We start from the raw sequence: 17,036 nt of genomic DNA on the forward strand, positions 1-17,036 counted from the left end.
GGAGAGGTCCGCTGTCCACAGGAGTTCTTGTTCTTTATTGAAGGCAGGCAGTCCTCTCCAGGCTTTGGAGGTCGCTGGACTGCACGACAGCCATCTTCTGGGCACAGGTTTCTTTGAAGGCTGCAGACAGGCCGGGAGGGCTGGGGAGAAGTCAGTTGCTGTCTTCAGTCTTCTCTTCTGGGAAACTTCTGTTTTGTCTTCTTAAGTTGATAGGAATCTCATTCTAGGGTTCAGGGGTACCACCTAAAGACTGTATTTAGGGGCATTACAGGGAGTGCCAGGTGGTAGCCAATGGGCTACTCACCTTCAGGATGACTACACCCTGGCTGTGACCACTTCCTTTGGGAGGTGGGCACTGCCCTAACCCTATTGGCCTAATTCCTTCCACACAAGATAGAGAAATTTAAAAAGTAGTGTCCACTTCAGCTTGTCCACCTTAGAGGTGGGAGTGGCATGATGTGAGCACTCCTAATTTAACTATTTTTCCCACCTGTGCTGCCACCAAAAGTGGGCTCAATGCGGGGGGGGGGTAATCTCCACCATCTGAAGAGACCTGGTTTGCTTTATAAAGGCAGCAATGCCTTTGAAGCTCCTAGCCCTGGAATGTCCATCCTGGTTGGGAGAGGAGGTAACACCTCTGACCAGTACAAGCGTTTGTCTCTGGGCCTCGAGTCTAGCACATGCATTTAAAATGGCTTCCCTATGCACTTACTATGTCTGAGAATCGACAGAGACATATCAGGGGCATATCAGGGGCATATCTGCTCATAAAGATGTGCCCCCATATGTAATATAATGCACCCTGCCTTAGGGCTGTAAGGCCTGTTAGAGAGGTGACTTACGTGTATTGCATGCAGTGTTTAGGGGGCATAGCACACAGGCTGTGTGCCATGTCATGTTTTCAACTTTGGGAGCACCTTGTCGCTCAGCCTGCAATGGCAGTCTGCATAAGGCTGGCGCTGGGTCCCTCAAAGTGGCACGCGTTGTGCTGCAGCACTGAGGGGCCCTCTGAAGTACCCATGCCTAGGTTCCAGGGGTACCATTTACTAGGGGCCTGTGGGGGGCTAAAGGACCTGGTCTCTTGGGGAGAATCAATTTAAAATATCCCCACATTGCAGTGAGGAACCAAGGCTGTGCCCCTGGAAACCGACGCATCGTCTCGAAGCATGGAAAGAAACGAGGGATCGCCTCTGCCGCACTGGAAGAAATTGCTGCATCGATTTTTAGTTTTCGGTGCATCTCTTCCTCTGCGACACCTCTGCATCATTGTTTTTTTACACATTTCAGGTTCTGTGTGTTAAAAGGATACAACCACTGATTCTTAAGGATTGAGACTCATCTAAACCTTTAAAAATTGATATCTTGACTTGTGCATATTTTAATTAGATAAATATTATCTATTTTCCTAAACTGGTGTGGAGTACTTTTTGTGGTGTTTTCACTGTAGTACTGTATGGGTTATTGCACAAATTCTTTACACATTTCCTTCTAAGTTAAGCCTGCCTGCTCTGTGCCAAACTACCGGAGGGTGAGCACAGGATAATTTAGGTTGTGTTGTGAGTTAGGATTGTGGTCCCTACTTGGAGAGGGTGTGTACCTCTGCCAACTGGAGACCCAATTCCTAACAGTTGTCTGTGTTGTTGTTTATTAATTCAAGATACATCACAACATAAACAACCATTAACGATTTATCCATTTTAAAACAAATCCAATTAGACAGTAAGATACAATGCAAAAAAACAAAACAAAGGCAAAACCTATTGGCTTTGCCATTGCTTGTCCTTAAGTGGTGCAGAGCTACTTCCTGTCTTATATCCATAGCCTACTAAGAAAGCAAGTCGCTGACGCCTAGTATTACAATAGGCTATGCTGCCTTGAAACACTCTCTTGCTCTCTCTACAGCCTGCTATATGCCTTCCCCGACCTTACAGCCACCCTGGTGGGTTTTATTGCTCAAACATAGTTCCAAGTCTGGACATGCTTCAGAGGGTTTCGAATCGCTCTTTGCCAGCTGCAGGGCAACCGTTTAAAAGGTAAAACCTGCTAGTGGAGCAAAAATGGCTTTATACAGACATATGTTATCTGCAGCCCTGTTGCACTTTTAAAAAACAAGTATTGGCAAAACCAACAGGTCTTGCCTAAGGGAAGTCTATTGGGTCTGTCAGTGTGTTTTTTTAGCCATGTTGTACTGCAGCTAAAAGTAAAAAAGGAAAAAGCATGGCTAAAAGCACAAAAGAAATTCGCTGACTCGGTCATTGCTGGCCGCTTTATAGTGCTTTTTAGGTTGAGCATAGCAGAGCTCAAGCGCTGCTTTTCTGATGTGTTGGTACGTATCTGGAATTTTAACCGCGCCCACTGCACATCCATCACAATCACTCGTTCGTGGGATTGCCCTTCAAAAATACTTTATCATTGGTAAAAGCTTTACGTTTGTCCCTCCTTGGGGCGGTTTTGTTACCGCTTTGAGGACCGACCCTCTAACATGGATAATTGCACTTTTGCCAATATGTTTGACTGCGAGTGAACTACTTTTCCTTTTGTGTCTCTCCTTCCTGCTCATGGTGGCTGTGGCACTTTGAATTGCCTCACTTATGTGAAACTGTTTTACTCTACATTTTCAATTTATGTGGCAAGAAAAGTCCAGTTAGGAGTTTACAACGTGAATAGCTCTAACTCAAGCAAAGGCGAGACCCATTGCATTGCAAATGCTTGTTATTTCTTTCAACCATGCTGCGCAGCAGCGATGCAGCTGTACAACATAGCAAAGAAAACAATGACAAAGCCAAACAGCTTTACTATTTGGCTTTTCAGTGTTTTAAGCCTTGGAGTACCACGGCGTGCCTGCTGTACAACATGGTTGAAAGTTTTTTAAAAAGGAGTGCTATGGCGAGGCCAGCGATCGCTGGGTCATAGCACTTTTTAGGGGGACCGCAAAGCACTGCGTCGCCTGATGTAATCTCTCTTTGTGCTTCTAACTACGCCAATGTCACGTCAGTCCCTTACAATGGTTCGTGGGTTTGCCTTTTAAAATCTGCTTACTTTTATTAGTGTAAGGCATGGACACGTCATGCCTTTTGCAGTGCTTAGCCCTTCTTGAGCGCACCGACCAACAGCTGGAAACATACAAGGCTTCATGTTTTCCATATAGTTTTGGGACTATTTTTTCTCTTTTTTTCGCAGCGCGATCGCGCTGTGTTTTAGGCAGTGCGATCACGTTCTTTTTTTTTTTCATTTAATGTGGCAAGAAAATTCTGGTTAGGAGTTTACAACGCTAATAGCTCTAACTCGACAAAATATGAGACCCATTGTATTGCAAATGCTTGTTATTACATTTTCTGCCTTCCGGCACAGCAGGCATGCTGCTGTGCAACACCGCTGAAGAAGATTGAGGAAACATAGATCTGGCATAGGCGACACCTATTGGCTTTGCCAAAGTTTGTTTGCTTGGAGGCAAGCGAGGTTTTTAAAAGTGCAGGGGAGGGAAATGGTCTTTCCGGGGCTGATGCAGCGTCACACTGTAATTAGCACACATTAGGGTAAAGCGCCCCCGCCAAAGAGGGGGGGCGCGGCCCGTTACGAGCCGGGGGCTCCGAGGCCCAGCACTCCTCTCAGGCACGCACCTGTGGTGCGCAGGGGGCCGACCGGACTTCCGCCCCCGGGCCTCACGAGGCCCGAGGGCGGAAGTGCTTCCCTGGAGCAGACGCTGGGTCCGCGTCGGGCCCTGACTGGATCCGGCCGCCACGAACTGGTGGGGGGCTATTTAAAGGCCCCCCCCAAGAAGGCTAGCCCTCCTTTACCATTTTGCGGCGGCTGGACGTGAGCGGGGTCCCGCGTTTGACCCACCCACCCTCTCCTTCTGTTAGGTGGTAGGCATGTGTATTGCGGAAATTGAGATATAAATGTGACTAGAAGCAACAGGGGGGGTCCCCAAGGTGGGGCCCCCGGGAGGACACCTGGGATAGGATCCTGAAGTTCTGAGCCAACCAACGGATGTACACACCAGATCAAGGGGTAAGGCAGCTCAGATCGCTGGGGGGAACATGGGGCTCCAGCTCTTGGCCGCCCCGTTACACCCCGAGTCTGATTGGTGTTTGGAGGAGGGGGCGGAACCCGAAGCATGAGGACAAGGTACAGTGTAGTCAGGGTAACCGCCCCTCCTAGGGATTCAGGTGATAGATGGGTCACCTGTGTGGTCCAATGGTGGTTCAGGACAGGAAGGGATCCTGTCAGAATTGATTTATGGTCACAAATGCTCATGACATGTAGATATGAAAATGTAAATATGTTAAGTGTTTGGTAAACGGATACCCAGTACTCTCGGGAATATCTAGTATGCTTAAAAAGTTATAAGATGTTTAATGTTTGAATAAACCACTTCCAACGATTAAAGTTGTCGGTTTGTGTATTTCTGGTGGGGAGTGGGGGTTGTATGGAGGCCTCCGGGTCCTAACATTTAAAAAAAAAGGGCAGACCTGAAAGAGTTTATGGCCTCAACAGGTGCCAAGGTGGGACAATACCTCGAGCAGCAGTTGAAGGAGTGAACAGAAAAGAAGTTTGTTGGCTCCTCTGCCCGCAGTCACTTAGTTTCTGCTCAGTGCAGCGCCTGTAGCACCTCAGTACAGCACCTGCAACCCCTCAGTGCAGCACCTGTAGCACGTCAGTACAGCACCTGCAACCCCTCAGTGCAGCACCTGCAGCCCCTCAGTACAGTGCCTGTAGCACCTTAGTACAGCGCCTGCAACCCCTCAGTACAGCGCCTATAGCACCTCAGTGCAGCGCCTGCAAACCCTCAGTGCAGTGCCTGCAGCCCCTCAGTGCAGTGCCTGCAGCCCCTCAGTGCAGCGCCTGTAACACCTCAGTACAGCACCTGCTGCCCCTCAGTGCAGCACCCTCAACCCCTCAGTACAGCACCTGCAACCCCTCAGTGCAGCGCCTGTAGCACGTCAGTACAGCACCTGCAACCCCTCAGTGCAGCACCTGCAGCCCCTCAGTACAGTGCCTGTAGTACCTTAGTACAGCGCCTGCAACCCCTCAGTAAAGCCCCTATAGCACCTCAGTGCAGCGCCTGCAACCCCTCAGTGCAGTGCCTGCAACCCCTCAGTACAGCACCTGCAACCCCTCAGTGCAGCGCCTGTAGCACGTCAGTACAGCACCTGCAACCCCTCAGTGCAGCACCTGCAGCCCCTCAGTACAGTGCCTGTAGCACCTTAGTACAGCGCCTGCAACCCCTCAGTACAGCGCCTATAGCACCTCAGTGCAGCGCCTGCAACCCCTCAGTGCAGTGCCTGCAGCCCCTCAGTGCAGTGCCTGCAGCCCCTCAGTGCAGCACCTGTAACACCTCAGTACAGCACCTGATGCCCCTCAGTGCAGCGCCTGCAGCCCCTAAGCGCAGCGCCTGCAGACCCTCATGCAGCGCCTGTTGGGAACAGGTGATGCCTGTGAGGGTCTCCAGGTGTCCTCTGTGTATCGCTGCAGTGTCACTGTCTTCCCTACAGCACTCCAGTGAGGGCCGCTCCGTACAGTGCTTTAGTGAGGGACACTGTGCAGTGCTTTAGTGAGGGACACAGTGCAGCACTTTAGTGAGGGATGCTGTACAGTGCTTTAATAAGAGGCACAGTGCAGCACTTTAGTGAGGGATGCTGTGCAGTGCTTTAGTGAGGGACACTGTTCAGTGCTTCAGTGAGGGGCACAGTACAGTGCTTTGGTGAAGGATGTCGTGCAGTGCTTTAGTGAGGGGTGCTGTGCAGTGCTTTTCAGAAGGACACGTCCAGTGATTTAGTAATGGTCTCAGTGCAGTGCTTTAGTGAAGGACACGTACAGTGATTTAGTAATGGTCTCAGTGCAGTGCTTTAGTGAAGGACACGTACAGTGATTTAGTGTGGGACACAGTGCAGTGCTTTATTGACGGGCACGTACGATGCTTTAGTGAGGGGTACAGTGCTTTAGTGAGGATCACAGTGTAGTGCTTTAGTGAGGGGTGCTGTGCAGTGCTTTAGTGAGGGACACTATGCAGTGGTTTAGTGAAGGACACGTACAGTTCTTTAGTCAGGGACACAGAGCAATGCTTTAGTGAGGTGTGCTGTCCAGTGCTTTAATGAGGGGTGCTGTGCAGTGTTTTAGTGAAAGGCGCGTACAGTGCTTTAGTGAGTGGCACAGTGCAGTGCTTTAGTGAGGGACACTAAAGTGTTTTCGTGAGGGACACTAAAGTGCTTTAGTGAGGGCCACAGTGCAGTGCTTTAGTGAGGGGTGCTGTGCAGTGCTTTAGTGAGAGACGCTGTGCAGTGTTTTTGTGGGGCACACCATGCAGTTCTTTAGTGAGGGACACTGAAGTGCTTTAGAGAGCGACACCGTGCAGTAATTTAGTGAAGGACACCGTGAAGTGCTTTAGTAAGGGACACTGAAGAGCTTTAGTGAGATGTGCCGTGCAGTGCTTTAGTGAGGGACACTAATGTGCTTTAGTGAGGGACACTAACGTCCTTTAGTGAGGGACACTGAAGTGCTTTAGTGAGGGGCACAGTGCAGTGCTTGTGAGGGATGCTGTGCAGTGTTTTAGTGAGGGACGCCCTGCAGTGCTTCAGTGAGATACAGTGTGCAGTGCTTTAGTATGGGATGCTGTGCAGTGTTTCAGTGTGGGTCGTCCTGCGGTGCTTTAGTGAGGGACACAGTGCAGTGCTTTAGTGATTGATGCTGTGAACTGCTTTAGTGAGGGACACCGTGCAGTGGTTTGGTGAGGGGCGTGGTGCAGTGCTTTAGTGAGGGACACTGTGCAGTAATTTAGTGAGGGACACCGTGCAGTGCTTTAGTAAGCGCAATTAGAGTGCTTTAGTGAGGGCTACAGTGCAGTGCTTTAGTGAGGGGTGCTGCGTAGTGCTTTAGTGAGAGACCCTGTGCAGTGCTTTTGTGGGGGACATCGTGCAGTTCTTTAGTGAAGGACACTGAAGTGCTTTAGTGAGGGACACCGAGCAGTGATTTAGTGAGGGACACCGTGCAGTGATTTAGTGAGGGACACCGTGCAGTGCTTTAGTAAGGGACATTAAAGTGCTTTAGTGAGGGGCACACTGCAGTTCTTTAGTGAGGGGTGCTGTGCAGTGCTTTAGTGAGGGACGCTGAAGTGTTTTAGTGAGGGACACTTTGCAGTGCTTTAGTGAGGAACACCGTGCAGTGCTTCAGTGAGATCAGTGCTTTAAATGGGCCGGTACTCTCCGGTACTGAGTACCGGCACTTTTTTATTTTGAGAGGGAGAGTACCGGCATATCTCAGAAACAAGCAGGTACTCTATTACAGAGTACCTGCACTTCTATTTTTCCATTTAAAGCACCGAGTGAGATACAGTGTGCAGTGCTTTAATGAGGGACACTTTGCAGTGCTTTAGTGAGGAACACCGTGCAGTGCTTAAGTGAGATACAGTGTGCAGTGCTTTAGTGGAGGATGCTGTGCAGTGTTTCAGTGTGGGACGCCCTGCGGTGCTTTAGTGAAGGACACCGTGCAGTGGTTTAATGAGAGGTGCAGTGCAGTGCTTTAGTGAGGACACGGTGTAGTGCTTTAGTGATGGATGCTGTGCACTGCTTTAGTGAGGGACACCGTGCAGTGGTTTAGTGAGGGGCACAGTGCAGTGGTTTAGTGAGGAACACCGTGCAGTGCTTCAGTGAGATACAGGCCCATATTTATACTTTTTGACGCAAAACTGCGCCAACGCAGTTTTGCGTCAAAAAAATTAGCGCCGGCTAACGCCATTCTGAAGCACCATGCGGGCGCCGTATTTATTGAATGACGTTAGCCGGCGTTAGCCGCCGGCGCTGTCTGGTGTGCGTTAAAAAAAACGACGTACACCAGGCAGCGCCGGCGTAGGGGGAAAATGGCGTATGGGCGTCCACAAATGGTGCAAGTTAGGCTGAGGCAAAAAAATCGCCACAACCCGATTTGCGCCATTTTTTTACGACGCCCATCCCCCATTGAAATGACTCCTGTCTTAGCAAAGACAGGAGTCATGCCCCCTTGCCCAATGGCCATGCCCAGGGGACTTCTGTCCCCTGGGCATGGTCATTGGGCATAGTGGCATGTATAGGGGCACAAATCAGGCCCCCCTATGCCACAAAAAAAAATACTTACCTGGACTTACCTTAATGTCCCTGGGGTGGGTCCCTCCATCCTTGGGTGTCCTCCTGGGGTGGGCAAGGGTGGCAGGGGGTGTCCCTGGGGGCAGGGGAGGGCACCTCTGGGCTCATTCTGAGCCCACAGGTCCCTTAACTCCTGCCCTGACCCAGGCGCTAAAATCCGGCGCTAATGCGAGTTTTTTAGACCCGCCCACTCCCGGGCATCATTTTTGTCCGGGAGTATAAATCCGACGCATATGCATCGGAGTCATTTTTTAAGACGGGAACGCCTACCTTGCATATCATTAATGCAAGGAAGATGTTCACGCAAAAAAATGACGCTAACTCCATGAACTTTGGCGCTAGACGCGTCTAACGCCAAAGTATAAATATGGAGTTAGTTTTGCGTCTAATTTGCGTCGAAAAAAACGACGCAAATTCGGCACAAACGGAGTATAAATATGCCCCACAGTGTGCAGTGCTTTAGTGGGGGATGCTGTGCAGTGTTTCAGTGTGGGTCGTCCTGCGGTGCTTTAGTGAGGACACTGTGCAGTGCTTTAGTGATTGATGCTGTGCACTGCTTTAGTGAGGGACACCCTGCTTGTCCCTGCAATGCTTTAGTGAGGGACACCCTGCAGTGCTTTAGTGAGGGACACCCTGCAGTGCTTTAGTGAGGGACACTGCGGTGCTTTAGTGAGGGACACCATGCAGTGGTTTAATGAGAGGTGCAGTGCAGTGCTTTAGTGAGGACACGGTGTAGTGCTTTAGTGAGATACAGTGTGCACTGCTTTAGTGAGGGACACCGTGCAATGCTTTAGTGAGGGACACCCTGCAGTGCTTTAGTGAGGGACACCCTGCAGTGCTTTAGTGAGGGACACCCTGCAGTGCTTTAGTGAGGGACACTGCGGTGCTTTAGTGAGGGACACCGTGCAGTGGTTTAATGAGAGGTGCAGTGCAGTGCTTTAGTGAGGACACAGTGTAGTGCTTTAGTGATGGATGCTGTGCACTGCTTTAGTGAGGGACACCGTGCAGTGGTTTAGTGAGGGGCACAGTGCAGTGGTTTAGTGAGGAACACCGTGCAGTGCTTCAGTGAGATACAGTGTGCAGTGCTTTAGTGGGGGATGCTGTGCAGTGTTTCAGTGTGGGTCGTCCTGCGGTGCTTTAGTGAGGACACTGTGCAGTGCTTTAGTGATTGATGCTGTGCACTGCTTTAGTGAGGGACACCCTGCAATGCTTTAGTGAGGGACACCCTGCAGTGCTTTAGTGAGGGACACTGCGGTGCTTTAGTGAGGGACACCGTGCAGTGGTTTAATGAGAGGTGCAGTGCAGTGCTTTAGTGAGGACACGGTGTAGTGCTTTAGTGAGATACAGTGTGCACTGCTTTAGTGCTTTAGTGAGGGACATCGAGCAGTGCTTTAGTGAGGGGCGCGGGTCAGGGCTTTAGAACAGAAGGTTACACTTTAGGATTTTAACCGCGAGTTTATGAATTGAAACATTGCGTAACATTTCTACAAGAGGTTTTATGTGTCAGAGTCACCACCTCCTCCGTAGAAAGTTGCACTCTTTTAAGAACAGAAACATTGAAATGCGGGCATGATTCTAAAAGCATAAAATGAATTTTCTGTAGTGGCTGAAAAAATATCCGACCACGAAGGGACTCGAACCCTCAATCTTCTGATTCGAAGTCAGACGCCTTATCCATTAGGCCACGCGGTCGCTTAGGTAATGCACTATATATGTACTATTCATCCGTCTCCGAGCACCCCTGGCCGCTGCTGACATCCAATCATGTGCTTTACAGAAAGAAAGCGCGCCCTCTGCTCACAAGCACTTGTCTCCAGGCGCTATATGTCCTCACTGCTGCTCGATACCATCGCCCCCTTTCCCCCCCTTCCTGGAGGACTGAGAGGTGATGAGTTGTAAAAGCGTTAAGGTTTGTGTCATATCCGGATCCTCGTCGCGTGTGAACAAGATCACAAGTGCGCTTTGAAGCCTCCGCCGCCTCTGTTTGCCCGCTTTGTCTCTTTTCTTTCACCCTGAGTCTGTATTATTCTCATCCTTTTCTCTGTCAGTCTTTATTCCTCTTTCCAGTCTCGGTGGTTTATTTTCTCTTTGCCTCTGTTTGTATTCCTCTCTCCCTAACTCTCTGTGGAGTCTTTGTTGGGCTGTTTCCTTCCCACTAATGCATGTTACTGTGGGTCTCTGTGTTACCGCTGCCCAGAGCGGTAATCACCAGCCTCACCCCACAAACCGGGATTCATGCAAGAGTGGAGTAATTTATTTCTTGTTCTTCTCTTTTTCTAGAGACTCGTTGTGCTCTCAACACTGGAACAAACAATGACTGACCATGTGGTCACCGTCCACTCTCAAATGTACTAAACCCAGGGAGTGACTAGCTGCCTCCATGTGTTCTAGTGGTTATGATTCCTGGATTTTATCCTGGCGGTCCTGGTTCAGCTCCCACAACCTCTCTGTTCTCAAACCCAAAGGGTTACAGAGATCCCACTTCATTTTATTTCCACTCCGTTCACCGCGTGTGTGCTTATTACCTTCAGCATATTACCCAGAATCCACCGCGCGTAAACAAACCCAACTGTCCCCCCCGCACTTGTAAGTTATAAAGTGACGGACACTTGTCCTCTGACCACATATTGATACCAGGGGGTCCCTGAGGTTTGTCTTTTATGGTCCAATCACCATCCAAGCACTGTGTAGCTCCGCCCACAACAATGGTGAAACGTCACCTTTAGTTGGGTTGTAGTATTTACACACAGGGCAGTGTTTTGTGTCCCGTCTGAAACAACATCCCTCTTGTTGGATCTGACACTGATTTCTGTGGCAAGTGCAGTGAATCCTTCATTTTGCAGACAGTGCACAGAGCACAGAATTGTATCATTCCAGGGGCCCTGCTTGGCGCGTTGTCAGATACACACCAGAGCCAGGTCCTGAGTTTCTCCTGTTTTTGGAGACAATTGAGGGTCAGAAAGTGAAGAGACTGAGGGCAGAGATGGCCCTTCAGGGACTGATGCAGCGTCACTCACTGGTAATTAGCGCTCATTCAGATTTCTGAAACACAAAGGCGCAGAGTGAAGACTTTATTGCCCCAATAATAAGAGCCGAGGTGGGACATTAACTTGAGCAGCAGTTGGAGGAGGGTGGAAAGAAAAGCAGTGGGTTGGGTCCTCTGTCCGGGGTCATATATAGTTATCTGTTCAGTGCAGAGCCTGCATCTCCTCAGTGCAGTGCCTGGAGCCCCTCAGAGCAGCGTCTGGAACCCCTCAGTGCAACACCTGCAGCCCCTCAGTGCAGCGCCTGCAGCCCCTCAGTACAGTGCCTGCAGCCCTCAGAGCAGCGTCTGCATTGCCTCAGTGCAGCACCTGCAGCCCCTCAGTGCAGCACCTGCAGCCCCTCTGTGCAGCACCTGGAACACCTCAGTGCAGTTCCTGCAGCCCCTCTGTGCAGCGCCTGCAGCCCCTCAGAGCAGCACCTGTAGCCCCTCAGTGCAGCGCCTGCAGCCCCTCAGTGCAGCGGCTGCAGCCCTTCAGTGCAGCTCCTGCAGCCCCTCAGTACAGTGCCTGGAGCCCCTCCGTACAACACCCTGCAGCCCCTCAGAGAGGGTGCTTACAGCCTCTCAGTGCAGTGCCTGCAGCCCCCCAGTGCAGCACCTGAAGCCCCTCAGAGCAGCGCCTGGAACCCCCTTAGTACAGCGCCTGCAGCCCCTCAGTGCAGCACCTGCACCCCTCAATGCAGTGCCTGCAACCCCTGGGTGCAGCGGCTGCAGCCCCTCAGTGCAGAGCCTGCAGCCCCTCAGTGCAGCGCTTACAGCCCCTCAGTGAAGCACCTGCGGCCTCTCAGTGCAGCGCCTGCACCCCTCAGTGCAGCGCCCTGTAGCCCCTCCATGCAGTGCCTGCACCCCTCAGTGCAGTACCTGCAACCCCTTGGTGCAGCGGCTGCAGCCCCTCAGTGCAGCGCCCTTTAGCACCTCAGTGCGGCACCTGCAGCCTCTCAGTGCAGCGCCTGCAGCCCTCAGTGCAGCGCCATCACCCCTGAGTGCAGCACATGCAGCCTCAGTGCAGCACCTGCAGCCACTCAGTGCAGCGCCTGCAGCCCCTCAGTGCAGCGGCTGCAGCATCTCAGTGCAGCGTCTGCAGCCCCTCAGTACAGCGTCTGCACCCCTCACTGCAGCGCCTGGAACACCTCAGTGCAGTTCCTGCAGCCCCTCTGTGCAGCGCCTGCAGCCCCTCAGAGCAGCACCTGTAGCCCCTCAGTGCAGCGCCTGCAGCCCCTCAGTGCAGCGGCTGCAGCCCTTCAGTGCAGCTCCTGCAGCCCCTCAGTACAGCGCCTGGAGCCCCTCCGTACAACACCCTGCAGCCCCTCAGAGAGGGTGCTTACAGCCTCTCAGTGCAGTGCCTGCAGCCCCCCAGTGCAGCACCTGAAGCCCCTCAGTGCAGCAACTGCAGCCCCACAGTGCAGCGCCTGCAGCCCCTCAGAGCAGCGCCTGGAACCCCCTTAGTACAGCGCCTGCAGCCCCTCAGTGCAGCACCTGCACCCCTCAATGCAGTGCCTGCAACCCCTGGGTGCAGCGGCTGCAGCCCCTCAGTGCAGAGCCTGCAGCCCCTCAGTGCAGCGCTTACAGCCCCTCAGTGAAGCACCTGCGGCCTCTCAGTGCAGCGCCCTGTAGCCCCTCCATGCAGTGCCTGCACCCCTCAGTGCAGTACCTGCAACCCCTTGGTGCAGCGGCTGCAGCCCCTCAGTGCAGCGCCCTTTAGCTCCTCAGTGCAGCACCTGCAGCCTCTCAGTGCAGCGCCTGCAGCCCTCAGTGCAGCGCCATCACCCCTGAGTGCAGCACATGCAGCCTCAGTGCAGCACCTGCAGCCACTCAGTGCAGCGCCTGCAGCCCCTCAGAGCAGCAGCTGCAGCCCCTCAGTGCAGCGGGTGCAGCATCTCAGTGCAGCGTCTGCAGCCCCTCAGTACAGCGTCTGCACCCCTCACTGCAGCACCTGCAGACACTCAGTGCAGTGCCTGCAGCCTCACAGTGCAGTGCCTGCACCCGTCAGTGCAGCACCTGCTGGGAACAGGTGCAGCACAAGCTGCAGGTGATGCCTGTGGGGGCCTCCAGGTGCCCTCTGTGCAGAGCTGCAGTGTCTTCCCTACAGCGCTGCAGTGACAGTCACTGCATGTAGTGCTTTAGTGAGGGACACATTGCTTTGCTTCAGTGAGGGACACAGTGCAGTGCTTCAGTGGGGGACACTGTGCAGTGCTTTAGTGAGGGACACAGTGCAGTGCTTCAGTGGGGGACACTGTGCAGTGCTTTAGTGAGGGACACAGTGCAGTGCTTCAGTGAGGGACACAGTGCAGTGCTTTAGTGAGGGACACATTGCTTTGCTTCAGTGAGGGACACAGTGCAGTGCTTCAGTGGGGGACAGTGTGCAGTGCTTCAGTGAGGGAAGCTGAACAGAGTTTTACTGAGGGACGCCCTGCAGTGCTTTAGTGAGGGGCACAGCCAGAGCTTCAGTGGGGGGGGGGGGGGGCACATTGCAGGATGTTGGAGCAAATTCGTGGCAGCCTTTGTAAACAAGGTCTTGTGCGCATTTCTTTCAATCACCCTTCCCCCCCCCCCCCCCCCAAGCATCCTCTGCTCTAAAAGTAGAGACACTGAAGTGCGCGCACTTATCGTGGGTTTCATACACATTTATATCCTGGAGCTGCTGAAGGAGTCCGGCCACGAAGGGACTCGAACCCTCAATCTTCTGATCCAAAGTGAAACGCCTTATCCACTAGGCCACGCGGTCACAGTGGTAAAGCGTCCTCTGGGGGCCCCTCCTGTCACTCCCAGGCTCAGAGCGGCCTCGGTTGTGAGCTGGACACATTGGGGGGCAGGGAGGGGTCCCCCAAGCTTCTATCCCAGCCCCTCGTCGCTCCTCTTTATTCCCCTCATTCTCATGCTCTGCTGCGGAAGGAATCACTTGTGTCTGTAAAGCGCCTCGAGCTGCACCTCACTCCTGTGGTATTAGGGGGCTGTCACATGACACAACTACAGCAATGTGGGAGGAGTCACCTCATCTGGACACAGCAGCCCCTGGGGTCTCCCCCACCCCCTCTGCGTCTTCACTGTTTGTTGTCTCACTCTGGGTCTCTTTACCTCCAGTTTATTGGAGTATTTTTACCCCTCTCAGTCCCTCGCTGTCTGACTGTCTCACTGTGAGTCTCTTTACCTCCAGTTTATTGGAGTATTTTTACCCCTCTCAGTCCCTCGCTGTCTGACTGTCTCACTGTGAGTCTCTTTACCTCCAGTTTATTGGAGTATTTTTACCCCTCTCAGTCCCTCGCTGTCTGACTGTCTCACTGTGAGTCTCTTTACCTCCAGTTTATTGTAGTATTTTTACCCCTCTCAGTCCCTCGCTGTCTGACTGTCTCACTGTGTGTCTCTTTACCTCCAGTTTGTTGTAGTATTTTTACCCCTCTCTTCTCAGTCCCTCGCTGTCTGACTGTCTCACTGTGGGTCTCTTTACCTCCAGTTTGTTGTAGTATTTTTACCCCTCTCCTCTCAGTCACTCGCTGTCTGATTGTCTCACTGTTTGAAGTTCTTTCCTGCTCCGTGTTTCCTTCTTCGTTAGTGTAGGTATCTGGTGCAGTCTCCCAGCTGTGGTGCATGGTCCCTGGTGCACTGGTGCGGTCTCCCAGCTGTGGTGCATGGTCCCTGGTGCGGTCTCCCAGCTGTGGTGCATGGTCCCTGGTGCAGTCTCCCAGCTGTGGTGCATGGTCCCTGGTGAACTGGTGCAGTCTCCCAGCTGTGGTGCATGGTCCCTGGTGAAGTCTCCCAGCTGTGGTGCATGGTCCCTGGTGATGTCTCCCAGCTGTGGTGCATGGTCCCTGGTGCACTGGTGCAGTCTCCCAGCTGTGGTGCATGGTCCCTGGTGCAGTCTCCCAGCTGTGGTGCATGGTCCCTGTTGCACTGGTGCGGTCTCCCAGCTGTGGTGCATGCTCCCTGGTGCAGTCTCCCAGCTGTGGTGCATGGTCCCTGGTGATGTCTCCCAGCTGTGGTGCATGGTCTCTGGTGCACTGGTGCAGTCTCCCAGCTGTGGTGCATGGTCCCTGGTGATGTCTCCCAGCTGTGGTGCATGGTCCCTGGTGCACTGGTGCAGTCTCCCAGCTGTGGTGCATGGTCCCTGGTGCAGTCTCCCAGCTGTGGTGCATGGTCCCTGTTGCACTAGTGCGGTCTCCCAGCTGTGGTGCATGCTCCCTGGTGCAGTCTCCCAGCTGTGGTGCATGGTCCCTGATGATGTCTCCCAGCTGTGGTGCATGGTCCCTGGTGCACTGGTGCAGTCTCCCAGCTGTGGTGCATGGTCCCTGTTGCACTGGTGCAGTCTCCCAGCTGTGGTGCATGGTCCCTGGTGCGGTCTCCCAGCTGTGGTGCATGGTCCCTGGTGCGGTCTCCCAGCTGTGGTGCATGGTCCCTGGTGCGGTCTCCCAGCTGTGGTGCATGGTCCCTGGTGATGTCTCCCAGCTGTGGTGCATGCTCCCTGGTGCAATGGTGCAGTCTCCCAGCTGTGGTGCATGGTGCCTGGTGATGTCTCCCAGCTGTGGTGCATGGTCCCTGGTGCACTGGTGCAGTCTCCCAGCTGTGGTGCATGGTCCCTGGTGCGGTCTCCCAGCTGTGGTGCATGGTCCCTGGTGATGTCTCCCAGCTGTGGTGCATGGTCCCTGGTGCACTGGTGCAGTCTCCCAGCTGTGGTGCATGGTCCTTGGTGCAGTTTCCCAGCTGTGGTACATGGTTCCTAGTGCAGAAAGGTGGGAAGATCAAGGCAGGGAGTAATCCTGACTTGGGTTTATTCTTTATTATGTGTTTGTACACATATTGGGGTCATGTTTCTTTGTTGTTTCTTTTCCCCACACATATACCATCTGCTGCAGCAGTTGTGCAGTCACCACAGGAAGGTCAGTTCTCAGATATGCTGCGTCTAGCATCATACTCATGCGCTCCCATATGGTCTAGCGGTTAGGATTCCTGGTGTTCACCCAGGCGGCCCGGGTTCGACTCCCGGTATGGGAAGGTGTTTTATATTTTCATGTATTTGGTTTTTCCTGTGTTTTTTGTTCTATACATTTGTGATAATTATTCATTTATTGCGATCCTACTTTCTGTCACATCGTGAGGGATTAAAGCCGGACGATGTCACCTAAACGTCCATAACATTTTGCTGATACAAAAACGGTGATAAAATCCTCACTGAGATGAGTTTCATTTTAAAGGAACCTTCGCAGGTGACCCCGCTGCTGCCACGAGGCTGTGATTTGGGGGGGCCGCCCCAGTTTGTCACAAAACCTATAACTTTCACTCTCTGTGCGAAACGGCGAAGCTCAACGTTTTCTTTTCTTTATATTTCCAAAGGTTGATAAAATAAGTGTTTTCAGACCCCTTGCTTGATGTTTGTGGATAGGAGCGCGGTTTGTGCCTTTTACGCTGGTTTACACATACAGTCTCTCATCCTTGAGTGAGTAAATCGTCCATCACTATGTAGGGTGCGCATTTTATCCGGCTTTATTTCCCAGGATTTCTCAATTACATTACATTAGATAGACTCAATGTCTGAGCTGAGAAAATGTGTTTGTCAAAAAAAGAGACATGTTTATGTAAAAAATTTGTCTTTTGCAGCTTTAGATTCTGGGCCTAGTTATCATCGCGTCACGCGGAGCCGCCAGTCACCTTGCTGTGCTGCGTGATGGGGAAGGGCGGGAATGCGCCGTTCTTAATATTGTAGGCGCATTTCTGGCTTTTCCCAGCGCACAATGTGCTGCCGAGCGCCAGGTGCCTGCGCTGTAAGCAGGATTGTTTTTGTGCAGGAAGGGACACCGTACTGGGCAAAAAAATCCTCTGAGGCATTTCCTCTTTCCGAGTGTGCTGCAGAAATACACGCCTCACCTGCGGCCTACGTGTCGCTT

General features: G+C 52.5%; 2 non-coding genes across 2 annotated transcripts; one reads left to right on the top strand and one right to left on the bottom strand.

Annotated features, from left to right (window-relative positions):
• Nucleotides 1-9,736: 9,736 nt before the first annotated feature.
• TRNAR-UCG (transfer RNA arginine (anticodon UCG)) lies at nt 9,737-9,809 on the bottom strand. Its single transcript has one exon. It is a non-coding gene; the product is annotated as a tRNA-Arg (tRNA).
• Nucleotides 9,810-16,074: 6,265 nt separating this feature from the next.
• Nucleotides 16,075-16,146, top strand: TRNAE-UUC (transfer RNA glutamic acid (anticodon UUC)). Its single transcript has one exon. It is a non-coding gene; the product is annotated as a tRNA-Glu (tRNA).
• The last annotated feature ends 890 nt before the right edge of the window (nt 16,147-17,036 follow it).

This window comes from Pleurodeles waltl, chromosome 4_2 (assembly GCF_031143425.1).
Source record: "Pleurodeles waltl isolate 20211129_DDA chromosome 4_2, aPleWal1.hap1.20221129, whole genome shotgun sequence".
NCBI classification, from domain to species: Eukaryota; Metazoa; Chordata; class Amphibia; order Caudata; family Salamandridae; genus Pleurodeles; species Pleurodeles waltl.